General features: G+C 66.8%; 8 non-coding genes across 8 annotated transcripts; all 8 read right to left on the reverse strand.

Annotated features, from left to right (window-relative positions):
* Positions 1–1,676: 1,676 nt before the first annotated feature.
* LOC143273689 (5S ribosomal RNA) lies at positions 1,677–1,795 on the reverse strand. Its single transcript, XR_013051875.1, has one exon. It is a non-coding gene; the product is annotated as a 5S ribosomal RNA (ribosomal RNA).
* A 3,311-nt stretch (positions 1,796–5,106) lies between these two features.
* Positions 5,107–5,225, reverse strand: LOC143273690 (5S ribosomal RNA). The gene has a single exon (XR_013051876.1). It is a non-coding gene; the product is annotated as a 5S ribosomal RNA (ribosomal RNA).
* Positions 5,226–8,536: 3,311 nt separating this feature from the next.
* Positions 8,537–8,655, reverse strand: LOC143273691 (5S ribosomal RNA). The gene has a single exon (XR_013051877.1). It is a non-coding gene; the product is annotated as a 5S ribosomal RNA (ribosomal RNA).
* A 3,306-nt stretch (positions 8,656–11,961) lies between these two features.
* On the reverse strand, positions 11,962–12,080 carry LOC143273692 (5S ribosomal RNA). Its single transcript, XR_013051878.1, has one exon. It is a non-coding gene; the product is annotated as a 5S ribosomal RNA (ribosomal RNA).
* Positions 12,081–15,392: 3,312 nt separating this feature from the next.
* On the reverse strand, positions 15,393–15,511 carry LOC143273693 (5S ribosomal RNA). Its single transcript, XR_013051879.1, has one exon. It is a non-coding gene; the product is annotated as a 5S ribosomal RNA (ribosomal RNA).
* A 3,304-nt stretch (positions 15,512–18,815) lies between these two features.
* Positions 18,816–18,934, reverse strand: LOC143273694 (5S ribosomal RNA). Its single transcript, XR_013051881.1, has one exon. It is a non-coding gene; the product is annotated as a 5S ribosomal RNA (ribosomal RNA).
* Positions 18,935–22,242: 3,308 nt separating this feature from the next.
* On the reverse strand, positions 22,243–22,361 carry LOC143273696 (5S ribosomal RNA). The gene has a single exon (XR_013051883.1). It is a non-coding gene; the product is annotated as a 5S ribosomal RNA (ribosomal RNA).
* Positions 22,362–25,643: 3,282 nt separating this feature from the next.
* Positions 25,644–25,762, reverse strand: LOC143273697 (5S ribosomal RNA). Its single transcript, XR_013051884.1, has one exon. It is a non-coding gene; the product is annotated as a 5S ribosomal RNA (ribosomal RNA).
* Between the last annotated feature and the right edge of the window lie 894 nt (positions 25,763–26,656).

Raw genomic sequence — 26,656 nt, forward strand, 5'->3', positions numbered from 1 at the left:
TGCTCTAGCAAGGAGGGACGGCCGCACAGCCAAGCCAGAGCGTACAAAACCAGAGGCACAAACATGCGCACACTCGTGCACACATCCACACCCAGACACGGAGCCCGAGCCTCGCCACACACACATAAACGGGCAAGGATGTCCAGGGCAGGTTGGAACACGGGGCTCTTTGTCGCTCAGCTCCGTGGACGTTGGGGGTAGAGGCGGGTCACGGGGCCAGAATTCTCTTCCTGCCACCTGGCCACCCGGCCACCCGGCCACGCACCCATCCAAAGCTGCCTCCATCAAGGAAGAGCCAAGGGTCTGAGCGGGCGCGACGAAGGTCGCGCGGCTGGACCGGACTGTGTGCCGGGGGTCTGATGGCCTCTCAAACCCCAGCACGGACCCCTCCGCTCTGGGGGACCTGCTTCCGCGACAGACAGAGAATTCCCGAGAATTCCCGCACCGCCGGCGCCTCAGTGGGACAGCGCCTGACCTGTGACTTCCTCTTGCCCTGGGACCACTAGGTTCCAGGTCGGGCCCATCTTGGACCCGGGTGCTCTGCTCGGCCACCGCACTACTGACTGACTCCTCTACTGGCCTGCGCCCAGGCCTTGGCCCCTCGGGTCGGGCTCGGGAAGCAACCAACTGTGGCTCTCTGGCATCCCATCCCACCGGCGACACGCGCAGCCACACCCACGGACACGTCGCAGCCCCCTAGGGCACCGCTTCACGTGGACTCACACTCATGCACGCACACACGTAGACCTCCACACACACGCTCGCCCACACGGAAACACACTCGGCATGTGTGCCCCCGCACACGCACGCACGCACGCAAGCACGCACGCGCACACACACAGACACCCACGCACGAGCCAGGGTGCCTGCAGGCACAGAGGCCCGCGTGCGTGTGCGCCCGCAGGAACACACACACACACACACACACACACACACACATACACGTGCGTGAGATACCCCCCCCCAACACACAAAACATTCAATGATGCAGGAATGAGGCTACACAGGCACACAGGATGACAATGCGGCCGACCTGAACACACACACACACACACACACACACACACACACACACACACACACACGGGCCTACTCACCTATGCACGCACCCAAAGTTAACACACTCAGGGAGGCAGGAAGGCAGGCAGGCAGGCCCGTAGGCACGCCCCTGGGCACCACCACCCTATCCCGTGGGGGCTCCTAGTGGGGGAGGTGGGCGTGGTGGAGGGCTCGGGTGGGAGCCTGGTTCCTCTGGGACTGCTTCCAAGCGGTGGGCTGTGTGGAGGTGGTGGGCGGATCTGTCCCCCCACCCCATCCCCGTGCCGGGACCCGGAGTGTCCTCCTCCCAGACCCCCGCCTGTGGAGCCAGGCAGGCAGCCAGGTGCGATGGAGCCCCGGTTGTTGGAGGGCAAGGCTAGCCTGGGCTGCCTGTCAGGCGAGACCTGCCTCTCTCATGTGAATCTTAGCTTCTTCTGGGGTCCTGGGATCCCCACTCGGGTGTTTCCCCCGGTGGGTTGGCAGCGTGCCTGAGGGCTGCGATGGCCGGGCGAATTGGCAGCCTTGCGGGCGAAGGGGAGGGGGAGGGGGAGGCGGAGGGGTCCCGGGGCCCGCCCCATGGGGGCCCGCGGCCGCAAAGGGCCTGCCTTTCAAAGGCCAAAAGGGGCAAAGGCAAAAAAAGCCTACAGCACCCGGTATTCCCAGGCGGTCTCCCATCCAAGTACTAACCAGGCCCGACCCTGCTTAGCTTCCGAGATCAGACGAGATCGGGCGCGTTCAGGGTGGTATGGCCGTAGACGACGGCGCCCGGTCCGCGGAGCCTCAAGAGCCTCACCTCCGCCGCTGCCCTCAGCAGCTCACCCACCCACCCGCCGCCCCGGAGCCCGGCTCGCGCCCCACCCTGAACGCGACGGCACGCCAGCGAGGCCCTCCTCAGCCCTCTGCCCGCGTCCGTGGCCCGTGGTCCGTGGCCCGCAGCGGGGGCCCAGGGCCGGCAGTGGCCAGCGTTTCCCCGGGACCTTCTCCTCTCCCGGTCCTGCTTCATCGGCCGGCGGCACTCTCCCACCGGGCACACCCGGCGGGCCCCTGGCACCTTGGCTCGCCCGCAAGCCTGCTCCTCCCTCTCCCTGGGCCTCGGGCCGGTCCGGTGTGCACGCGCCCGCACCTCCCGCTCCCCCGCTCGGCTTTCCACGGCTGCGGGCGCTGAAGCCTCAGGACCTTCTTCCTTCCAGGGCAGGGGCTGCCTTGGCTCCGCGACTCGCCCCACCCGTTGCCAGGTAGCCAGCCCCTGGTCTTTGGGGCAGGCAGGTTGGAGCCCTCCTCTGACCTGCAGGCCATTTCTGTGCCTTTGGGGGTCCTGGTGGGGAGGTGGAGGTGGGGGGGTGGGGAGTGGGGGTGAGGGTGGCAGGAGGGGTTCGTGGCCCTGCCCGGGCTGCGCTCTGCCACTTTCTTTCCTGGCTTCCCGGGGAGGGGAGGTGCCCAGGGAGGCGCAGGCAAGGCGGCCGGATCCTTCGGGTGGGTCATCCACCCGTCCAGACAGGGTGCTCACCCTCCTGACGGTGCTGCCCCGAGGTGGTGCCTGGACGGATGGGGTGCTCGCACCGACTGTCATCTCTCACCTTGGGGAACTGTCGGCTTCTCCTCCTCCTCCTCCTCCCCCGTTGCTCCTTCCTACTCCTCTTCCTCCTCTCCCCAGGAGACACAGACAGACACAGACAGACAGACACACACACAAACACACACACACACACACACACACACACACACGCATGCACAAACACACACGCGCACACACACACACATGCACGCCCATTCACACACCCTTCCCTACCTCCTGGATGGACCTTGGTTCCCTCTCTGGAACTTGGAATGCCAGCTCGTGGGCTCCAGGTTCTGCCCCCACCCCCGCCCCACCCCCACGGAGAACCCGTCCATCCATTCCTCCGTGGCAGAAGCCTCCCTCCCCGGGAAGCGGCGGGGGCGGCGGGGGCGGCGGCGGCGGCGGCGGCGGCGGCGGCGGGGGCCGCGGCGGCGATGATGAGCCGCCCCGCTCAGCCCGCCCGGGAGAAGGGAGAATGTCTCGCTGGAAGGCGCGCAAGATGATCCTGCGCCCATGGGTTTCAGCGAACTTGGAACTTGGGTCTTGGCGCTCTGCGCGTGCACGGTGGGGGCAGAGGCGGGTCCCGTCCGGGCCAGGCGTCTCTTGGGCTATCTATCCTCGGTCCCACCCGGCCAGCGGGCCTCCTCCCACCTTGCCTGTGGAGAGGACTGTCCTCTGGAGAGTCCCGGACGAGGAAGGAAGCGTGTGTCTAGGCCCCAACTCCTCGGTTACATCTTCCCTTGCCAATGGATGAGACAGCTCGGGCAGGGCCCTGCAGCCACAAAGTCTGTCTGTCTGTCTGTCTGTCTGTCTGTCTTCACTGGATGGAGCGAGCACCCGTGCTCTAGCAAGGAGGGACGGCCGCACAGCCAAGCCAGAGCGTACAAAACCAGAGGCACAAACATGCGCACACTCGTGCACACATCCACACCCAGACACGGAGCCCGAGCCTCGCCACACACACATAAACGGGCAAGGATGTCCAGGGCAGGTTGGAACACGGGGCTCTTTGTCGCTCAGCTCCGTGGACGTTGGGGGTAGAGGCGGGTCACGGGGCCAGAATTCTCTTCCTGCCACCTGGCCACCCGGCCACCCGGCCACGCACCCATCCAAAGCTGCCTCCATCAAGGAAGAGCCAAGGGTCTGAGCGGGCGCGACGAAGGTCGCGCGGCTGGACCGGACTGTGTGCCGGGGGTCTGATGGCCTCTCAAACCCCAGCACGGACCCCTCCGCTCTGGGGGACCTGCTTCCGCGACAGACAGAGAATTCCCGAGAATTCCCGCACCGCCGGCGCCTCAGTGGGACAGCGCCTGACCTGTGACTTCCTCTTGCCCTGGGACCACTAGGTTCCAGGTCGGGCCCATCTTGGACCCGGGTGCTCTGCTCGGCCACCGCACTACTGACTGACTCCTCTACTGGCCTGCGCCCAGGCCTTGGCCCCTCGGGTCGGGCTCGGGAAGCAACCAACTGTGGCTCTCTGGCATCCCATCCCACCGGCGACACGCGCAGCCACACCCACGGACACGTCGCAGCCCCCTAGGGCACCGCTTCACGTGGACTCACACTCATGCACGCACACACGTAGACCTCCACACACACGCTCGCCCACACGGAAACACACTCGGCATGTGTGCCCCCGCACACGCACGCACGCACGCAAGCACGCACGCGCACACACACAGACACCCACGCACGAGCCAGGGTGCCTGCAGGCACAGAGGCCCGCGTGCGTGTGCGCCCGCAGGAACACACACACACACACACACACACATACACGTGCGTGAGATACCCCCCCCCAACACACAAAACATTCAATGATGCAGGAATGAGGCTACACAGGCACACAGGATGACAATGCGGCCGACCTGAACACACACACACACACACACACACACACACACACACACACACACACACACGGGCCTACTCACCTATGCACGCACCCAAAGTTAACACACTCAGGGAGGCAGGAAGGCAGGCAGGCAGGCCCGTAGGCACGCCCCTGGGCACCACCACCCTATCCCGTGGGGGCTCCTAGTGGGGGAGGTGGGCGTGGTGGAGGGCTCGGGTGGGAGCCTGGTTCCTCTGGGACTGCTTCCAAGCGGTGGGCTGTGTGGAGGTGGTGGGCGGATCTGTCCCCCCACCCCATCCCCGTGCCGGGACCCGGAGTGTCCTCCTCCCAGACCCCCGCCTGTGGAGCCAGGCAGGCAGCCAGGTGCGATGGAGCCCCGGTTGTTGGAGGGCAAGGCTAGCCTGGGCTGCCTGTCAGGCGAGACCTGCCTCTCTCATGTGAATCTTAGCTTCTTCTGGGGTCCTGGGATCCCCACTCGGGTGTTTCCCCCGGTGGGTTGGCAGCGTGCCTGAGGGCTGCGATGGCCGGGCGAATTGGCAGCCTTGCGGGCGAAGGGGAGGGGGAGGGGGAGGCGGAGGGGTCCCGGGGCCCGCCCCATGGGGGCCCGCGGCCGCAAAGGGCCTGCCTTTCAAAGGCCAAAAGGGGCAAAGGCAAAAAAAGCCTACAGCACCCGGTATTCCCAGGCGGTCTCCCATCCAAGTACTAACCAGGCCCGACCCTGCTTAGCTTCCGAGATCAGACGAGATCGGGCGCGTTCAGGGTGGTATGGCCGTAGACGACGGCGCCCGGTCCGCGGAGCCTCAAGAGCCTCACCTCCGCCGCTGCCCTCAGCAGCTCACCCACCCACCCGCCGCCCCGGAGCCCGGCTCGCGCCCCACCCTGAACGCGACGGCACGCCAGCGAGGCCCTCCTCAGCCCTCTGCCCGCGTCCGTGGCCCGTGGTCCGTGGCCCGCAGCGGGGGCCCAGGGCCGGCAGTGGCCAGCGTTTCCCCGGGACCTTCTCCTCTCCCGGTCCTGCTTCATCGGCCGGCGGCACTCTCCCACCGGGCACACCCGGCGGGCCCCTGGCACCTTGGCTCGCCCGCAAGCCTGCTCCTCCCTCTCCCTGGGCCTCGGGCCGGTCCGGTGTGCACGCGCCCGCACCTCCCCCTCCCCCGCTCGGCTTTCCACGGCTGCGGGCGCTGAAGCCTCAGGACCTTCTTCCTTCCAGGGCAGGGGCTGCCTTGGCTCCGCGACTCGCCCCACCCGTTGCCAGGTAGCCAGCCCCTGGTCTTTGGGGCAGGCAGGTTGGAGCCCTCCTCTGACCTGCAGGCCATTTCTGTGCCTTTGGGGGTCCTGGTGGGGAGGTGGAGGTGGGGGGGTGGGGAGTGGGGGTGAGGGTGGCAGGAGGGGTTCGTGGCCCTGCCCGGGCTGCGCTCTGCCACTTTCTTTCCTGGCTTCCCGGGGAGGGGAGGTGCCCAGGGAGGCGCAGGCAAGGCGGCCGGATCCTTCGGGTGGGTCATCCACCCGTCCAGACAGGGTGCTCACCCTCCTGACGGTGCTGCCCCGAGGTGGTGCCTGGACGGATGGGGTGCTCGCACCGACTGTCATCTCTCACCTTGGGGAACTGTCGGCTTCTCCTCCTCCTCCTCCTCCCCCGTTGCTCCTTCCTACTCCTCTTCCTCCTCTCCCCAGGAGACACAGACAGACACAGACAGACAGACACACACACAAACACACACACACACACACACACACACGCATGCACAAACACACACGCGCACACACACACACATGCACGCCCATTCACACACCCTTCCCTACCTCCTGGATGGACCTTGGTTCCCTCTCTGGAACTTGGAATGCCAGCTCGTGGGCTCCAGGTTCTGCCCCCACCCCCGCCCCACCCCCACGGAGAACCCGTCCATCCATTCCTCCGTGGCAGAAGCCTCCCTCCCCGGGAAGCGGCGGGGGCGGCGGGGGCGGCGGCGGCGGCGGCGGCGGCGGCGGCGGGGGCCGCGGCGGCGATGATGAGCCGCCCCGCTCAGCCCGCCCGGGAGAAGGGAGAATGTCTCGCTGGAAGGCGCGCAAGATGATCCTGCGCCCATGGGTTTCAGCGAACTTGGAACTTGGGTCTTGGCGCTCTGCGCGTGCACGGTGGGGGCAGAGGCGGGTCCCGTCCGGGCCAGGCGTCTCTTGGGCTATCTATCCTCGGTCCCACCCGGCCAGCGGGCCTCCTCCCACCTTGCCTGTGGAGAGGACTGTCCTCTGGAGAGTCCCGGACGAGGAAGGAAGCGTGTGTCTAGGCCCCAACTCCTCGGTTACATCTTCCCTTGCCAATGGATGAGACAGCTCGGGCAGGGCCCTGCAGCCACAAAGTCTGTCTGTCTGTCTGTCTGTCTGTCTGTCTTCACTGGATGGAGCGAGCACCCGTGCTCTAGCAAGGAGGGACGGCCGCACAGCCAAGCCAGAGCGTACAAAACCAGAGGCACAAACATGCGCACACTCGTGCACACATCCACACCCAGACACGGAGCCCGAGCCTCGCCACACACACATAAACGGGCAAGGATGTCCAGGGCAGGTTGGAACACGGGGCTCTTTGTCGCTCAGCTCCGTGGACGTTGGGGGTAGAGGCGGGTCACGGGGCCAGAATTCTCTTCCTGCCACCTGGCCACCCGGCCACCCGGCCACGCACCCATCCAAAGCTGCCTCCATCAAGGAAGAGCCAAGGGTCTGAGCGGGCGCGACGAAGGTCGCGCGGCTGGACCGGACTGTGTGCCGGGGGTCTGATGGCCTCTCAAACCCCAGCACGGACCCCTCCGCTCTGGGGGACCTGCTTCCGCGACAGACAGAGAATTCCCGAGAATTCCCGCACCGCCGGCGCCTCAGTGGGACAGCGCCTGACCTGTGACTTCCTCTTGCCCTGGGACCACTAGGTTCCAGGTCGGGCCCATCTTGGACCCGGGTGCTCTGCTCGGCCACCGCACTACTGACTGACTCCTCTACTGGCCTGCGCCCAGGCCTTGGCCCCTCGGGTCGGGCTCGGGAAGCAACCAACTGTGGCTCTCTGGCATCCCATCCCACCGGCGACACGCGCAGCCACACCCACGGACACGTCGCAGCCCCCTAGGGCACCGCTTCACGTGGACTCACACTCATGCACGCACACACGTAGACCTCCACACACACGCTCGCCCACACGGAAACACACTCGGCATGTGTGCCCCCGCACACGCACGCACGCACGCAAGCACGCACGCGCACACACACAGACACCCACGCACGAGCCAGGGTGCCTGCAGGCACAGAGGCCCGCGTGCGTGTGCGCCCGCAGGAACACACACACACACACACACACACACACACACATACACGTGCGTGAGATACCCCCCCCCAACACACAAAACATTCAATGATGCAGGAATGAGGCTACACAGGCACACAGGATGACAATGCGGCCGACCTGAACACACACACACACACACACACACACACACACACACACACACACACACGGGCCTACTCACCTATGCACGCACCCAAAGTTAACACACTCAGGGAGGCAGGAAGGCAGGCAGGCAGGCCCGTAGGCACGCCCCTGGGCACCACCACCCTATCCCGTGGGGGCTCCTAGTGGGGGAGGTGGGCGTGGTGGAGGGCTCGGGTGGGAGCCTGGTTCCTCTGGGACTGCTTCCAAGCGGTGGGCTGTGTGGAGGTGGTGGGCGGATCTGTCCCCCCACCCCATCCCCGTGCCGGGACCCGGAGTGTCCTCCTCCCAGACCCCCGCCTGTGGAGCCAGGCAGGCAGCCAGGTGCGATGGAGCCCCGGTTGTTGGAGGGCAAGGCTAGCCTGGGCTGCCTGTCAGGCGAGACCTGCCTCTCTCATGTGAATCTTAGCTTCTTCTGGGGTCCTGGGATCCCCACTCGGGTGTTTCCCCCGGTGGGTTGGCAGCGTGCCTGAGGGCTGCGATGGCCGGGCGAATTGGCAGCCTTGCGGGCGAAGGGGAGGGGGAGGGGGAGGCGGAGGGGTCCCGGGGCCCGCCCCATGGGGGCCCGCGGCCGCAAAGGGCCTGCCTTTCAAAGGCCAAAAGGGGCAAAGGCAAAAAAAGCCTACAGCACCCGGTATTCCCAGGCGGTCTCCCATCCAAGTACTAACCAGGCCCGACCCTGCTTAGCTTCCGAGATCAGACGAGATCGGGCGCGTTCAGGGTGGTATGGCCGTAGACGACGGCGCCCGGTCCGCGGAGCCTCAAGAGCCTCACCTCCGCCGCTGCCCTCAGCAGCTCACCCACCCACCCGCCGCCCCGGAGCCCGGCTCGCGCCCCACCCTGAACGCGACGGCACGCCAGCGAGGCCCTCCTCAGCCCTCTGCCCGCGTCCGTGGCCCGTGGTCCGTGGCCCGCAGCGGGGGCCCAGGGCCGGCAGTGGCCAGCGTTTCCCCGGGACCTTCTCCTCTCCCGGTCCTGCTTCATCGGCCGGCGGCACTCTCCCACCGGGCACACCCGGCGGGTCCCTGGCACCTTGGCTCGCCCGCAAGCCTGCTCCTCCCTCTCCCTGGGCCTCGGGCCGGTCCGGTGTGCACGCGCCCGCACCTCCCGCTCCCCCGCTCGGCTTTCCACGGCTGCGGGCGCTGAAGCCTCAGGACCTTCTTCCTTCCAGGGCAGGGGCTGCCTTGGCTCCGCGACTCGCCCCACCCGTTGCCAGGTAGCCAGCCCCTGGTCTTTGGGGCAGGCAGGTTGGAGCCCTCCTCTGACCTGCAGGCCATTTCTGTGCCTTTGGGGGTCCTGGTGGGGAGGTGGAGGTGGGGGGGGTGGGGAGTGGGGGTGAGGGTGGCAGGAGGGGTTCGTGGCCCTGCCCGGGCTGCGCTCTGCCACTTTCTTTCCTGGCTTCCCGGGGAGGGGAGGTGCCCAGGGAGGCGCAGGCAAGGCGGCCGGATCCTTCGGGTGGGTCATCCACCCGTCCAGACAGGGTGCTCACCCTCCTGACGGTGCTGCCCCGAGGTGGTGCCTGGACGGATGGGGTGCTCGCACCGACTGTCATCTCTCACCTTGGGGAACTGTCGGCTTCTCCTCCTCCTCCTCCTCCCCCGTTGCTCCTTCCTACTCCTCTTCCTCCTCTCCCCAGGAGACACAGACAGACACAGACAGACAGACACACACACAAACACACACACACACACACACACACACGCATGCACAAACACACACGCGCACACACACACACATGCACGCCCATTCACACACCCTTCCCTACCTCCTGGATGGACCTTGGTTCCCTCTCTGGAACTTGGAATGCCAGCTCGTGGGCTCCAGGTTCTGCCCCCACCCCCGCCCCACCCCCACGGAGAACCCGTCCATCCATTCCTCCGTGGCAGAAGCCTCCCTCCCCGGGAAGCGGCGGGGGCGGCGGGGGCGGCGGCGGCGGCGGCGGCGGCGGCGGCGGGGGCCGCGGCGGCGATGATGAGCCGCCCCGCTCAGCCCGCCCGGGAGAAGGGAGAATGTCTCGCTGGAAGGCGCGCAAGATGATCCTGCGCCCATGGGTTTCAGCGAACTTGGAACTTGGGTCTTGGCGCTCTGCGCGTGCACGGTGGGGGCAGAGGCGGGTCCCGTCCGGGCCAGGCGTCTCTTGGGCTATCTATCCTCGGTCCCACCCGGCCAGCGGGCCTCCTCCCACCTTGCCTGTGGAGAGGACTGTCCTCTGGAGAGTCCCGGACGAGGAAGGAAGCGTGTGTCTAGGCCCCAACTCCTCGGTTACATCTTCCCTTGCCAATGGATGAGACAGCTCGGGCAGGGCCCTGCAGCCACAAAGTCTGTCTGTCTGTCTGTCTGTCTGTCTGTCTTCACTGGATGGAGCGAGCACCCGTGCTCTAGCAAGGAGGGACGGCCGCACAGCCAAGCCAGAGCGTACAAAACCAGAGGCACAAACATGCGCACACTCGTGCACACATCCACACCCAGACACGGAGCCCGAGCCTCGCCACACACACATAAACGGGCAAGGATGTCCAGGGCAGGTTGGAACACGGGGCTCTTTGTCGCTCAGCTCCGTGGACGTTGGGGGTAGAGGCGGGTCACGGGGCCAGAATTCTCTTCCTGCCACCTGGCCACCCGGCCACCCGGCCACGCACCCATCCAAAGCTGCCTCCATCAAGGAAGAGCCAAGGGTCTGAGCGGGCGCGACGAAGGTCGCGCGGCTGGACCGGACTGTGTGCCGGGGGTCTGATGGCCTCTCAAACCCCAGCACGGACCCCTCCGCTCTGGGGGACCTGCTTCCGCGACAGACAGAGAATTCCCGAGAATTCCCGCACCGCCGGCGCCTCAGTGGGACAGCGCCTGACCTGTGACTTCCTCTTGCCCTGGGACCACTAGGTTCCAGGTCGGGCCCATCTTGGACCCGGGTGCTCTGCTCGGCCACCGCACTACTGACTGACTCCTCTACTGGCCTGCGCCCAGGCCTTGGCCCCTCGGGTCGGGCTCGGGAAGCAACCAACTGTGGCTCTCTGGCATCCCATCCCACCGGCGACACGCGCAGCCACACCCACGGACACGTCGCAGCCCCCTAGGGCACCGCTTCACGTGGACTCACACTCATGCACGCACACACGTAGACCTCCACACACACGCTCGCCCACACGGAAACACACTCGGCATGTGTGCCCCCGCACACGCACGCACGCACGCAAGCACGCACGCGCACACACACAGACACCCACGCACGAGCCAGGGTGCCTGCAGGCACAGAGGCCCGCGTGCGTGTGCGCCCGCAGGAACACACACACACACACACACACACACACACACATACACGTGCGTGAGATACCCCCCCCCAACACACAAAACATTCAATGATGCAGGAATGAGGCTACACAGGCACACAGGATGACAATGCGGCCGACCTGAACACACACACACACACACACACACACACACACACACACACACGGGCCTACTCACCTATGCACGCACCCAAAGTTAACACACTCAGGGAGGCAGGAAGGCAGGCAGGCAGGCCCGTAGGCACGCCCCTGGGCACCACCACCCTATCCCGTGGGGGCTCCTAGTGGGGGAGGTGGGCGTGGTGGAGGGCTCGGGTGGGAGCCTGGTTCCTCTGGGACTGCTTCCAAGCGGTGGGCTGTGTGGAGGTGGTGGGCGGATCTGTCCCCCCACCCCATCCCCGTGCCGGGACCCGGAGTGTCCTCCTCCCAGACCCCCGCCTGTGGAGCCAGGCAGGCAGCCAGGTGCGATGGAGCCCCGGTTGTTGGAGGGCAAGGCTAGCCTGGGCTGCCTGTCAGGCGAGACCTGCCTCTCTCATGTGAATCTTAGCTTCTTCTGGGGTCCTGGGATCCCCACTCGGGTGTTTCCCCCGGTGGGTTGGCAGCGTGCCTGAGGGCTGCGATGGCCGGGCGAATTGGCAGCCTTGCGGGCGAAGGGGAGGGGGAGGGGGAGGCGGAGGGGTCCCGGGGCCCGCCCCATGGGGGCCCGCGGCCGCAAAGGGCCTGCCTTTCAAAGGCCAAAAGGGGCAAAGGCAAAAAAAGCCTACAGCACCCGGTATTCCCAGGCGGTCTCCCATCCAAGTACTAACCAGGCCCGACCCTGCTTAGCTTCCGAGATCAGACGAGATCGGGCGCGTTCAGGGTGGTATGGCCGTAGACGACGGCGCCCGGTCCGCGGAGCCTCAAGAGCCTCACCTCCGCCGCTGCCCTCAGCAGCTCACCCACCCACCCGCCGCCCCGGAGCCCGGCTCGCGCCCCACCCTGAACGCGACGGCACGCCAGCGAGGCCCTCCTCAGCCCTCTGCCCGCCTCCGTGGCCCGTGGTCCGTGGCCCGCAGCGGGGGCCCAGGGCCGGCAGTGGCCAGCGTTTCCCCGGGACCTTCTCCTCTCCCGGTCCTGCTTCATCGGCCGGCGGCACTCTCCCACCGGGCACACCCGGCGGGTCCCTGGCACCTTGGCTCGCCCGCAAGCCTGCTCCTCCCTCTCCCTGGGCCTCGGGCCGGTCCGGTGTGCACGCGCCCGCACCTCCCGCTCCCCCGCTCGGCTTTCCACGGCTGCGGGCGCTGAAGCCTCAGGACCTTCTTCCTTCCAGGGCAGGGGCTGCCTTGGCTCCGCGACTCGCCCCACCCGTTGCCAGGTAGCCAGCCCCTGGTCTTTGGGGCAGGCAGGTTGGAGCCCTCCTCTGACCTGCAGGCCATTTCTGTGCCTTTGGGGGTCCTGGTGGGGAGGTGGAGGTGGGGGGGGTGGGGAGTGGGGGTGAGGGTAGCAGGAGGGGTTCGTGGCCCTGCCCGGGCTGCGCTCTGCCACTTTCTTTCCTGGCTTCCCGGGGAGGGGAGGTGCCCAGGGAGGCGCAGGCAAGGCGGCCGGATCCTTCGGGTGGGTCATCCACCCGTCCAGACAGGGTGCTCACCCTCCTGACGGTGCTGCCCCGAGGTGGTGCCTGGACGGATGGGGTGCTCGCACCGACTGTCATCTCTCACCTTGGGGAACTGTCGGCTTCTCCTCCTCCTCCTCCTCCCCCGTTGCTCCTTCCTACTCCTCTTCCTCCTCTCCCCAGGAGACACAGACAGACACAGACAGACAGACACACACACAAACACACACACACACACACACACACACGCATGCACAAACACACACGCGCACACACACACACATGCACGCCCATTCACACACCCTTCCCTACCTCCTGGATGGACCTTGGTTCCCTCTCTGGAACTTGGAATGCCAGCTCGTGGGCTCCAGGTTCTGCCCCCACCCCCGCCCCACCCCCACGGAGAACCCGTCCATCCATTCCTCCGTGGCAGAAGCCTCCCTCCCCGGGAAGCGGCGGGGGCGGCGGGGGCGGCGGCGGCGGCGGCGGCGGCGGCGGCGGGGGCCGCGGCGGCGATGATGAGCCGCCCCGCTCAGCCCGCCCGGGAGAAGGGAGAATGTCTCGCTGGAAGGCGCGCAAGATGATCCTGCGCCCATGGGTTTCAGCGAACTTGGAACTTGGGTCTTGGCGCTCTGCGCGTGCACGGTGGGGGCAGAGGCGGGTCCCGTCCGGGCCAGGCGTCTCTTGGGCTATCTATCCTCGGTCCCACCCGGCCAGCGGGCCTCCTCCCACCTTGCCTGTGGAGAGGACTGTCCTCTGGAGAGTCCCGGACGAGGAAGGAAGCGTGTGTCTAGGCCCCAACTCCTCGGTTACATCTTCCCTTGCCAATGGATGAGACAGCTCGGGCAGGGCCCTGCAGCCACAAAGTCTGTCTGTCTGTCTGTCTGTCTGTCTGTCTTCACTGGATGGAGCGAGCACCCGTGCTCTAGCAAGGAGGGACGGCCGCACAGCCAAGCCAGAGCGTACAAAACCAGAGGCACAAACATGCGCACACTCGTGCACACATCCACACCCAGACACGGAGCCCGAGCCTCGCCACACACACATAAACGGGCAAGGATGTCCAGGGCAGGTTGGAACACGGGGCTCTTTGTCGCTCAGCTCCGTGGACGTTGGGGGTAGAGGCGGGTCACGGGGCCAGAATTCTCTTCCTGCCACCTGGCCACCCGGCCACCCGGCCACGCACCCATCCAAAGCTGCCTCCATCAAGGAAGAGCCAAGGGTCTGAGCGGGCGCGACGAAGGTCGCGCGGCTGGACCGGACTGTGTGCCGGGGGTCTGATGGCCTCTCAAACCCCAGCACGGACCCCTCCGCTCTGGGGGACCTGCTTCCGCGACAGACAGAGAATTCCCGAGAATTCCCGCACCGCCGGCGCCTCAGTGGGACAGCGCCTGACCTGTGACTTCCTCTTGCCCTGGGACCACTAGGTTCCAGGTCGGGCCCATCTTGGACCCGGGTGCTCTGCTCGGCCACCGCACTACTGACTGACTCCTCTACTGGCCTGCGCCCAGGCCTTGGCCCCTCGGGTCGGGCTCGGGAAGCAACCAACTGTGGCTCTCTGGCATCCCATCCCACCGGCGACACGCGCAGCCACACCCACGGACACGTCGCAGCCCCCTAGGGCACCGCTTCACGTGGACTCACACTCATGCACGCACACACGTAGACCTCCACACACACGCTCGCCCACACGGAAACACACTCGGCATGTGTGCCCCCGCACACGCACGCACGCACGCAAGCACGCACGCGCACACACACAGACACCCACGCACGAGCCAGGGTGCCTGCAGGCACAGAGGCCCGCGTGCGTGTGCGCCCGCAGGAACACACACACACACACACACACACACACACACATACACGTGCGTGAGATACCCCCCCCCAACACACAAAACATTCAATGATGCAGGAATGAGGCTACACAGGCACACAGGATGACAATGCGGCCGACCTGAACACACACACACACACACACACACACACACACACACACACACACACACGGGCCTACTCACCTATGCACGCACCCAAAGTTAACACACTCAGGGAGGCAGGAAGGCAGGCAGGCAGGCCCGTAGGCACGCCCCTGGGCACCACCACCCTATCCCGTGGGGGCTCCTAGTGGGGGAGGTGGGCGTGGTGGAGGGCTCGGGTGGGAGCCTGGTTCCTCTGGGACTGCTTCCAAGCGGTGGGCTGTGTGGAGGTGGTGGGCGGATCTGTCCCCCCACCCCATCCCCGTGCCGGGACCCGGAGTGTCCTCCTCCCAGACCCCCGCCTGTGGAGCCAGGCAGGCAGCCAGGTGCGATGGAGCCCCGGTTGTTGGAGGGCAAGGCTAGCCTGGGCTGCCTGTCAGGCGAGACCTGCCTCTCTCATGTGAATCTTAGCTTCTTCTGGGGTCCTGGGATCCCCACTCGGGTGTTTCCCCCGGTGGGTTGGCAGCGTGCCTGAGGGCTGCGATGGCCGGGCGAATTGGCAGCCTTGCGGGCGAAGGGGAGGGGGAGGGGGAGGCGGAGGGGTCCCGGGGCCCGCCCCATGGGGGCCCGCGGCCGCAAAGGGCCTGCCTTTCAAAGGCCAAAAGGGGCAAAGGCAAAAAAAGCCTACAGCACCCGGTATTCCCAGGCGGTCTCCCATCCAAGTACTAACCAGGCCCGACCCTGCTTAGCTTCCGAGATCAGACGAGATCGGGCGCGTTCAGGGTGGTATGGCCGTAGACGACGGCGCCCGGTCCGCGGAGCCTCAAGAGCCTCACCTCCGCCGCTGCCCTCAGCAGCTCACCCACCCACCCGCCGCCCCGGAGCCCGGCTCGCGCCCCACCCTGAACGCGACGGCACGCCAGCGAGGCCCTCCTCAGCCCTCTGCCCGCCTCCGTGGCCCGTGGTCCGTGGCCCGCAGCGGGGGCCCAGGGCCGGCAGTGGCCAGCGTTTCCCCGGGACCTTCTCCTCTCCCGGTCCTGCTTCATCGGCCGGCGGCACTCTCCCACCGGGCACACCCGGCGGGCCCCTGGCACCTTGGCTCGCCCGCAAGCCTGCTCCTCCCTCTCCCTGGGCCTCGGGCGGGTCCGGTGTGCACGCGCCCGCACCTCCCGCTCCCCCGCTCGGCTTTCCACGGCTGCGGGCGCTGAAGCCTCAGGACCTTCTTCCTTCCAGGGCAGGGGCTGCCTTGGCTCCGCGACTCGCCCCACCCGTTGCCAGGTAGCCAGCCCCTGGTCTTTGGGGCAGGCAGGTTGGAGCCCTCCTCTGACCTGCAGGCCATTTCTGTGCCTTTGGGGGTCCTGGTGGGGAGGTGGAGGTGGGGGGGGTGGGGAGTGGGGGTGAGGGTGGCAGGAGGGGTTCGTGGCCCTGCCCGGGCTGCGCTCTGCCACTTTCTTTCCTGGCTTCCCGGGGAGGGGAGGTGCCCAGGGAGGCGCAGGCAAGGCGGCCGGATCCTTCGGGTGGGTCATCCACCCGTCCAGACAGGGTGCTCACCCTCCTGACGGTGCTGCCCCGAGGTGGTGCCTGGACGGATGGGGTGCTCGCACCGACTGTCATCTCTCACCTTGGGGAACTGTCGGCTTCTCCTCCTCCTCCTCCTCCCCCGTTGCTCCTTCCTACTCCTCTTCCTCCTCTCCCCAGGAGACACAGACAGACACAGACAGACAGACACACACACAAACACACACACACACACACACACACACACGCATGCACAAACACACACGCGCACACACACACACATGCACGCCCATTCACACACCCTTCCCTACCTCCTGGATGGACCTTGGTTCCCTCTCTGGAACTTGGAATGCCAGCTCGTGGGCTCCAGGTTCTGCCCCCACCCCCGCCCCACCCCCACGGAGAACCCGTCCATCCATTCCTCCGTGGCAGAAGCCTCCCTCCCCGGGAAGCGGCGGGGGCGGCGGGGGCGGCGGCGGCGGCGGCGGCGGCGGCGGCGGGGGCCGCGGCGGCGATGATGAGCCGCCCCGCTCAGCCCGCCCGGGAGAAGGGAGAATGTCTCGCTGGAAGGCGCGCAAGATGATCCTGCGCCCATGGGTTTCAGCGAACTTGGAACTTGGGTCTTGGCGCTCTGCGCGTGCACGGTGGGGGCAGAGGCGGGTCCCGTCCGGGCCAGGCGTCTCTTGGGCTATCTATCCTCGGTCCCACCCGGCCAGCGGGCCTCCTCCCACCTTGCCTGTGGAGAGGACTGTCCTCTGGAGAGTCCCGGACGAGGAAGGAAGCGTGTGTCTAGGCCCCAACTCCTCGGTTACATCTTCCCTTGCCAATGGATGAGACAGCTCGGGCAGGGCCCTGCAGCCACAAAGTCTGTCTGTCTGTCTGTCTGTCTGTCTGTCTTCACTGGATGGAGCGAGCACCCGTGCTCTAGCAAGGAGGGACGGCCGCACAGCCAAGCCAGAGCGTACAAAACCAGAGGCACAAACATGCGCACACTCGTGCACACATCCACACCCAGACACGGAGCCCGAGCCTCGCCACACACACATAAACGGGCAAGGATGTCCAGGGCAGGTTGGAACACGGGGCTCTTTGTCGCTCAGCTCCGTGGACGTTGGGGGTAGAGGCGGGTCACGGGGCCAGAATTCTCTTCCTGCCACCTGGCCACCCGGCCACCCGGCCACGCACCCATCCAAAGCTGCCTCCATCAAGGAAGAGCCAAGGGTCTGAGCGGGCGCGACGAAGGTCGCGCGGCTGGACCGGACTGTGTGCCGGGGGTCTGATGGCCTCTCAAACCCCAGCACGGACCCCTCCGCTCTGGGGGACCTGCTTCCGCGACAGACAGAGAATTCCCGAGAATTCCCGCACCGCCGGCGCCTCAGTGGGACAGCGCCTGACCTGTGACTTCCTCTTGCCCTGGGACCACTAGGTTCCAGGTCGGGCCCATCTTGGACCCGGGTGCTCTGCTCGGCCACCGCACTACTGACTGACTCCTCTACTGGCCTGCGCCCAGGCCTTGGCCCCTCGGGTCGGGCTCGGGAAGCAACCAACTGTGGCTCTCTGGCATCCCATCCCACCGGCGACACGCGCAGCCACACCCACGGACACGTCGCAGCCCCCTAGGGCACCGCTTCACGTGGACTCACACTCATGCACGCACACACGTAGACCTCCACACACACGCTCGCCCACACGGAAACACACTCGGCATGTGTGCCCCCGCACACGCACGCACGCACGCAAGCACGCACGCGCACACACACAGACACCCACGCACGAGCCAGGGTGCCTGCAGGCACAGAGGCCCGCGTGCGTGTGCGCCCGCAGGAACACACACACACACACACACACACATACACGTGCGTGAGATACCCCCCCCCAACACACAAAACATTCAATGATGCAGGAATGAGGCTACACAGGCACACAGGATGACAATGCGGCCGACCTGAACACACACACACACACACACACACACACACACACACACACACACACGGGCCTACTCACCTATGCACGCACCCAAAGTTAACACACTCAGGGAGGCAGGAAGGCAGGCAGGCAGGCCCGTAGGCACGCCCCTGGGCACCACCACCCTATCCCGTGGGGGCTCCTAGTGGGGGAGGTGGGCGTGGTGGAGGGCTCGGGTGGGAGCCTGGTTCCTCTGGGACTGCTTCCAAGCGGTGGGCTGTGTGGAGGTGGTGGGCGGATCTGTCCCCCCACCCCATCCCCGTGCCGGGACCCGGAGTGTCCTCCTCCCAGACCCCCGCCTGTGGAGCCAGGCAGGCAGCCAGGTGCGATGGAGCCCCGGTTGTTGGAGGGCAAGGCTAGCCTGGGCTGCCTGTCAGGCGAGACCTGCCTCTCTCATGTGAATCTTAGCTTCTTCTGGGGTCCTGGGATCCCCACTCGGGTGTTTCCCCCGGTGGGTTGGCAGCGTGCCTGAGGGCTGCGATGGCCGGGCGAATTGGCAGCCTTGCGGGCGAAGGGGAGGGGGAGGGGGAGGCGGAGGGGTCCCGGGGCCCGCCCCATGGGGGCCCGCGGCCGCAAAGGGCCTGCCTTTCAAAGGCCAAAAGGGGCAAAGGCAAAAAAAGCCTACAGCACCCGGTATTCCCAGGCGGTCTCCCATCCAAGTACTAACCAGGCCCGACCCTGCTTAGCTTCCGAGATCAGACGAGATCGGGCGCGTTCAGGGTGGTATGGCCGTAGACGACGGCGCCCGGTCCGCGGAGCCTCAAGAGCCTCACCTCCGCCGCTGCCCTCAGCAGCTCACCCACCCACCCGCCGCCCCGGAGCCCGGCTCGCGCCCCACCCTGAACGCGACGGCACGCCAGCGAGGCCCTCCTCAGCCCTCTGCCCGCGTCCGTGGCCCGTGGTCCGTGGCCCGCAGCGGGGGCCCAGGGCCGGCAGTGGCCAGCGTTTCCCCGGGACCTTCTCCTCTCCCGGTCCTGCTTCATCGGCCGGCGGCACTCTCCCACCGGGCACACCCGGCGGGCCCCTGGCACCTTGGCTCGCCCGCAAGCCTGCTCCTCCCTCTCCCTGGGCCTCGGGCGGGTCCGGTGTGCACGCGCCCGCACCTCCCGCTCCCCCGCTCGGCTTTCCACGGCTGCGGGCGCTGAAGCCTCAGGACCTTCTTCCTTCCAGGGCAGGGGCTGCCTTGGCTCCGCGACTCGCCCCACCCGTTGCCAGGTAGCCAGCCCCTGGTCTTTGGGGCAGGCAGGTTGGAGCCCTCCTCTGACCTGCAGGCCATTTCTGTGCCTTTGGGGGTCCTGGTGGGGAGGTGGAGGTGGGGGGGTGGGGAGTGGGGGTGAGGGTGGCAGGAGGGGTTCGTGGCCCTGCCCGGGCTGCGCTCTGCCACTTTCTTTCCTGGCTTCCCGGGGAGGGGAGGTGCCCAGGGAGGCGCAGGCAAGGCGGCCGGATCCTTCGGGTGGGTCATCCACCCGTCCAGACAGGGTGCTCACCCTCCTGACGGTGCTGCCCCGAGGTGGTGCCTGGACGGATGAGGTGCTCGCACCGACTGTCATCTCTCACCTTGGGGAACTGTCGGCTTCTCCTCCTCCTCCTCCTCCCCCGTTGCTCCTTCCTACTCCTCTTCCTCCTCTCCCCAGGAGACACAGACAGACACAGACAGACAGACACACACACAAACACACACACACACACACACACACACGCATGCACAAACACACACGCGCACACACACACACATGCACGCCCATTCACACACCCTTCCCTACCTCCTGGATGGACCTTGGTTCCCTCTCTGGAACTTGGAATGCCAGCTCGTGGGCTCCAGGTTCTGCCCCCACCCCCGCCCCACCCCCACGGAGAACCCGTCCATCCATTCCTCCGTGGCAGAAGCCTCCCTCCCCGGGAAGCGGCGGGGGCGGCGGGGGCGGAGGCGGCGGCGGCGGCGGCGGCGGCGGGGGCCGCGGCGGCGATGATGATGAGCCGCCCCGCTCAGCCCGCCCGGGAGAAGGGAGAATGTCTCGCTGGAAGGCGCGCAAGATGATCCTGCGCCCATGGGTTTCAGCGAACTTGGAACTTGGGTCTTGGCGCTCTGCGCGTGCACGGTGGGGGCAGAGGCGGGTCCCGTCCGGGCCAGGCGTCTCTTGGGCTATCTATCCTCGGTCCCACCCGGCCAGCGGGCCTCCTCCCACCTTGCCTGTGGAGAGGACTGTCCTCTGGAGAGTCCCGGACGAGGAAGGAAGCGTGTGTCTAGGCCCCAACTCCTCGGTTACATCTTCCCTTGCCAATGGATGAGACAGCTCGGGCAGGGCCCTGCAGCCACAAAGTCTGTCTGTCTGTCTGTCTGTCTGTCTGTCTTCACTGGATGGAGCGAGCACCCGTGCTCTAGCAAGGAGGGACGGCCGCACAGCCAAGCCAGAGCGTACAAAACCAGAGGCACAAACATGCGCACACTCGTGCACACATCCACACCCAGACACGGAGCCCGAGCCTCGCCACACACACATAAACGGGCAAGGATGTCCAGGGCAGGTTGGAACACGGGGCTCTTTGTCGCTCAGCTCCGTGGACGTTGGGGGTAGAGGCGGGTCACGGGGCCAGAATTCTCTTCCTGCCACCTGGCCACCCGGCCACCCGGCCACGCACCCATCCAAAGCTGCCTCCATCAAGGAAGAGCCAAGGGTCTGAGCGGGCGCGACGAAGGTCGCGCGGCTGGACCGGACTGTGTGCCGGGGGTCTGATGGCCTCTCAAACCCCAGCACGGACCCCTCCGCTCTGGGGGACCTGCTTCCGCGACAGACAGAGAATTCCCGAGAATTCCCGCACCGCCGGCGCCTCAGTGGGACAGCGCCTGACCTGTGACTTCCTCTTGCCCTGGGACCACTAGGTTCCAGGTCGGGCCCATCTTGGACCCGGGTGCTCTGCTCGGCCACCGCACTACTGACTGACTCCTCTACTGGCCTGCGCCCAGGCCTTGGCCCCTCGGGTCGGGCTCGGGAAGCAACCAACTGTGGCTCTCTGGCATCCCATCCCACCGGCGACACGCGCAGCCACACCCACGGACACGTCGCAGCCCCCTAGGGCACCGCTTCACGTGGACTCACACTCATGCACGCACACACGTAGACCTCCACACACACGCTCGCCCACACGGAAACACACTCGGCATGTGTGCCCCCGCACACGCACGCACGCACGCAAGCACGCACGCGCACACACACAGACACCCACGCACGAGCCAGGGTGCCTGCAGGCACAGAGGCCCGCGTGCGTGTGCGCCCGCAGGAACACACACACACACACACACACACACACACATACACGTGCGTGAGATACCCCCCCCCAACACACAAAACATTCAATGATGCAGGAATGAGGCTACACAGGCACACAGGATGACAATGCGGCCGACCTGAACACACACACACACACACACACACACACACACACACACACACACGGGCCTACTCACCTATGCACGCACCCAAAGTTAACACACTCAGGGAGGCAGGAAGGCAGGCAGGCAGGCCCGTAGGCACGCCCCTGGGCACCACCACCCTATCCCGTGGGGGCTCCTAGTGGGGGAGGTGGGCGTGGTGGAGGGCTCGGGTGGGAGCCTGGTTCCTCTGGGACTGCTTCCAAGCGGTGGGCTGTGTGGAGGTGGTGGGCGGATCTGTCCCCCCACCCCATCCCCGTGCCGGGACCCGGAGTGTCCTCCTCCCAGACCCCCGCCTGTGGAGCCAGGCAGGCAGCCAGGTGCGATGGAGCCCCGGTTGTTGGAGGGCAAGGCTAGCCTGGGCTGCCTGTCAGGCGAGACCTGCCTCTCTCATGTGAATCTTAGCTTCTTCTGGGGTCCTGGGATCCCCACTCGGGTGTTTCCCCCGGTGGGTTGGCAGCGTGCCTGAGGGCTGCGATGGCCGGGCGAATTGGCAGCCTTGCGGGCGAAGGGGAGGGGGAGGGGGAGGCGGAGGGGTCCCGGGGCCCGCCCCATGGGGGCCCGCGGCCGCAAAGGGCCTGCCTTTCAAAGGCCAAAAGGGGCAAAGGCAAAAAAAGCCTACAGCACCCGGTATTCCCAGGCGGTCTCCCATCCAAGTACTAACCAGGCCCGACCCTGCTTAGCTTCCGAGATCAGACGAGATCGGGCGCGTTCAGGGTGGTATGGCCGTAGACGACGGCGCCCGGTCCGCGGAGCCTCAAGAGCCTCACCTCCGCCGCTGCCCTCAGCAGCTCACCCACCCACCCGCCGCCCCGGAGCCCGGCTCGCGCCCCACCCTGAACGCGACGGCACGCCAGCGAGGCCCTCCTCAGCCCTCTGCCCGCGTCCGTGGCCCGTGGTCCGTGGCCCGCAGCGGGGGCCCAGGGCCGGCAGTGGCCAGCGTTTCCCCGGGACCTTCTCCTCTCCCGGTCCTGCTTCATCGGCCGGCGGCACTCTCCCACCGGGCACACCCGGCGGGCCCCTGGCACCTTGGCTCGCCCGCAAGCCTGCTCCTCCCTCTCCCTGGGCCTCGGGCCGGTCCGGTGTGCACGCGCCCGCACCTCCCGCTCCCCCGCTCGGCTTTCCACGGCTGCGGGCGCTGAAGCCTCAGGACCTTCTTCCTTCCAGGGCAGGGGCTGCCTTGGCTCCGCGACTCGCCCCACCCGTTGCCAGGTAGCCAGCCCCTGGTCTTTGGGGCAGGCAGGTTGGAGCCCTCCTCTGACCTGCAGGCCATTTCTGTGCCTTTGGGGGTCCTGGTGGGGAGGTGGAGGTGGGGGGGTGGGGAGTGGGGGTGAGGGTGGCAGGAGGGGTTCGTGGCCCTGCCCGGGCTGCGCTCTGCCACTTTCTTTCCTGGCTTCCCGGGGAGGGGAGGTGCCCAGGGAGGCGCAGGCAAGGCGGCCGGATCCTTCGGGTGGGTCATCCACCCGTCCAGACAGGGTGCTCACCCTCCTGACGGTGCTGCCCCGAGGTGGTGCCTGGACGGATGGGGTGCTCGCACCGACTGTCATCTCTCACCTTGGGGAACTGTCGGCTTCTCCTTCTCCTCCTCCTCCCCCGTTGCTCCTTCCTACTCCTCTTCCTCCTCTCCCCAGGAGACACAGACAGACACAGACAGACACACACACACACAAACACACACACACACACACACGCATGCACAAACACACACGCGCACACACACACACATGCACGCCCATTCACACACCCTTCCCTACCTCCTGGATGGACCTTGGTTCCCTCTCTGGAACTTGGAATGCCAGCTCGTGGGCTCCAGGTTCTGCCCCCACCCCCGCCCCACCCCCACGGAGAACCCGTCCATCCATTCCTCCGTGGCAGAAGCCTCCCTCCCCGGGAAGCGGCGGGGGCGGCGGGGGCGGCGGCGGCGGCGGCGGCGGGGGCCGCGGCGGCGATGATGAGCCGCCCCGCTCAGCCCGCCCGCCCGGGAGAAGGGAGAATGTCTCGCTGGAAGGCGAGCAAGATGATCCTGCGCCCATGGGTCCCAGCGAACTTGGAACTTGGGTCTTGGCGCTCTGCGCGTGCACGGTGGGGGCAGAGGCGGGTCCCGTCCGGGCCAGGCGTCTCTTGGGCTATCTATCCTCGGTCCCACCCGGCCAGCGGGCCTCCTCCCACCTTGCCTGTGGAGAGGACTGTCCTCTGGAGAGTCCCGGACGAGGAAGGAAGCGTGTGTCTAGGCCCCAACTCCTCGGTTACATCTTCCCTTGCCAATGGATGAGACAGCTCGGGCAGGGCCCTGCAGCCACAAAGTCTGTCTGTCTGTCTGTCTGTCTTCACTGGATGGAGCGAGCACCCGTGCTCTAGCAAGGAGGGACGGCCGCACAGCCAAGCCAGAGCGTACAAAACCAGAGGCACAAACATGCGCACACTCGTGCACACATCCACACCCAGACACGGAGCCCGAGCCTCGCCACACACACATAAACGGGCAAGGATGTCCAGGGCAGGTTGGAACACGGGGCTCTTTGTCGCTCAGCTCCGTGGACGTTGGGGGTAGAGGCGGGTCACGGGGCCAGAATTCTCTTCCTGCCACCCGGCCACCCGGCCACCCGGCCACGCACCCATCCAAAGCTGCCTCCATCAAGGAAGAGCCAAGGGTCTGAGCGGGCGCGACGAAGGTCGCGCGGCTGGACCGGACTGTGTGCCGGGGGTCTGATGGCCTCTCAAACCCCAGCACGGACCCCTCCGCTCTGGGGGACCTGCTTCCGCGACAGACAGAGAATTCCCGAGAATTCCCGCACCGCCGGCGCCTCAGTGGGACAGCGCCTGACCTGTGACTTCCTCTTGCCCTGGGACCACTAGGTTCCAGGTCGGGCCCATCTTGGACCCGGGTGCTCTGCTCGGCCACCGCACTACTGACTGACTCCTCTACTGGCCTGCGCCCAGGCCTTGGCCCCTCGGGTCGGGCTCGGGAAGCAACCAACTGTGGCTCTCTGGCATCCCATCCCACCGGTGACACGCGCAGCCACACCCACGGACACGTCGCAGCCCCCTAGGGCACCGCTTCACGTGGACTCACACTCATGCACGCACACACGTAGACCTCCACACACACGCTCGCCCACACGGAAACACACTCGGCATGTGTGCCCCCGCACACGCACGCACGCACGCAAGCACGCACGCGCACACACACAGACACCCACGCACGAGCCAGGGTGCCTGCAGGCACAGAGGCCCGCGTGCGTGTGCGCCCGCAGGAACACACACACACACACACACACACATACACGTGCGTGAGATACCCCCCCCCAACACACAAAACATTCAATGATGCAGGAATGAGGCTACACAGGCACACAGGATGACAATGCGGCCGACCTGAACACACACACACACACACACACACACACACACACACACACACACACGGGCCTACTCACCTATGCACGCACCCAAAGTTAACACACTCAGGGAGGCAGGAAGGCAGGCAGGCAGGCCCGTAGGCACGCCCCTGGGCACCACCACCCTATCCCGTGGGGGCTCCTAGTGGGGGAGGTGGGCGTGGTGGAGGGCTCGGGTGGGAGCCTGGTTCCTCTGGGACTGCTTCCAAGCGGTGGGCTGTGTGGAGGTGGTGGGCGGATCTGTCCCCCCACCCCATCCCCGTGCCGGGACCCGGAGTGTCCTCCTCCCAGACCCCCGCCTGTGGAGCCAGGCAGGCAGCCAGGTGCGATGGAGCCCCGGTTGTTGGAGGGCAAGGCTAGCCTGGGCTGCCTGTCAGGCGAGACCTGCCTCTCTCATGTGAATCTTAGCTTCTTCTGGGGTCCTGGGATCCCCACTCGGGTGTTTCCCCCGGTGGGTTGGCAGCGTGCCTGAGGGCTGCGATGGCCGGGCGAATTGGCAGCCTTGCGGGCGAAGGGGAGGGGGAGGGGGAGGCGGAGGGGTCCCGGGGCCCGCCCCATGGGGGCCCGCGGCCGCAAAGGGCCTGCCTTTCAAAGGCCAAAAGGGGCAAAGGCAAAAAAAGCCTACAGCACCCGGTATTCCCAGGCGGTCTCCCATCCAAGTACTAACCAGGCCCGACCCTGCTTAGCTTCCGAGATCAGACGAGATCGGGCGCGTTCAGGGTGGTATGGCCGTAGACGACGGCGCCCGGTCCGCGGAGCCTCAAGAGCCTCACCTCCGCCGCTGCCCTCAGCAGCTCACCCACCCACCCGCCGCCCCGGAGCCCGGCTCGCGCCCCACCCTGAACGCGACGGCACGCCAGCGAGGCCCTCCTCAGCCCTCTGCCCGCGTCCGTGGCCCGTGGTCCGTGGCCCGCAGCGGGGGCCCAGGGCCGGCAGTGGCCAGCGTTTCCCCGGGACCTTCTCCTCTCCCGGTCCTGCTTCATCGGCCGGCGGCACTCTCCCACCGGGCACACCCGGCGGGCCCCTGGCACCTTGGCTCGCCCGCAAGCCTGCTCCTCCCTCTCCCTGGGCCTCGGGCCGGTCCGGTGTGCACGCGCCCGCACCTCCCGCTCCCCCGCTCGGCTTTCCACGGCTGCGGGCGCTGAAGCCTCAGGACCTTCTTCCTTCCAGGGCAGGGGCTGCCTTGGCTCCGCGACTCGCCCCACCCGTTGCCAGGTAGCCAGCCCCTGGTCTTTGGGGCAGGCAGGTTGGAGCCCTCCTCTGACCTGCAGGCCATTTCTGTGCCTTTGGGGGTCCTGGTGGGGAGGTGGAGGTGGGGGGGGTGGGGAGTGGGGGTGAGGGTGGCAGGAGGGGTTCGTGGCCCTGCCCGGGCTGCGCTCTGCCACTTTCTTTCCTGGCTTCCCGGGGAGGGGAGGTGCCCAGGGAGGCGCAGGCAAGGCGGCCGGATCCTTCGGGTGGGTCATCCACCCGTCCAGACAGGGTGCTCACCCTCCTGACGGTGCTGCCCCGAGGTGGTGCCTGGACGGATGGGGTGCTCGCACCGACTGTCATCTCTCACCTTGGGGAACTGTCGGCTTCTCCTCCTCCTCCTCCTCCCCCGTTGCTCCTTCCTACTCCTCTTCCTCCTCTCC

Source organism: Peromyscus maniculatus, chromosome 5, assembly GCF_049852395.1.
Source record: "Peromyscus maniculatus bairdii isolate BWxNUB_F1_BW_parent chromosome 5, HU_Pman_BW_mat_3.1, whole genome shotgun sequence".
In the NCBI taxonomy this organism is placed as follows: domain Eukaryota; kingdom Metazoa; phylum Chordata; class Mammalia; order Rodentia; family Cricetidae; genus Peromyscus; species Peromyscus maniculatus.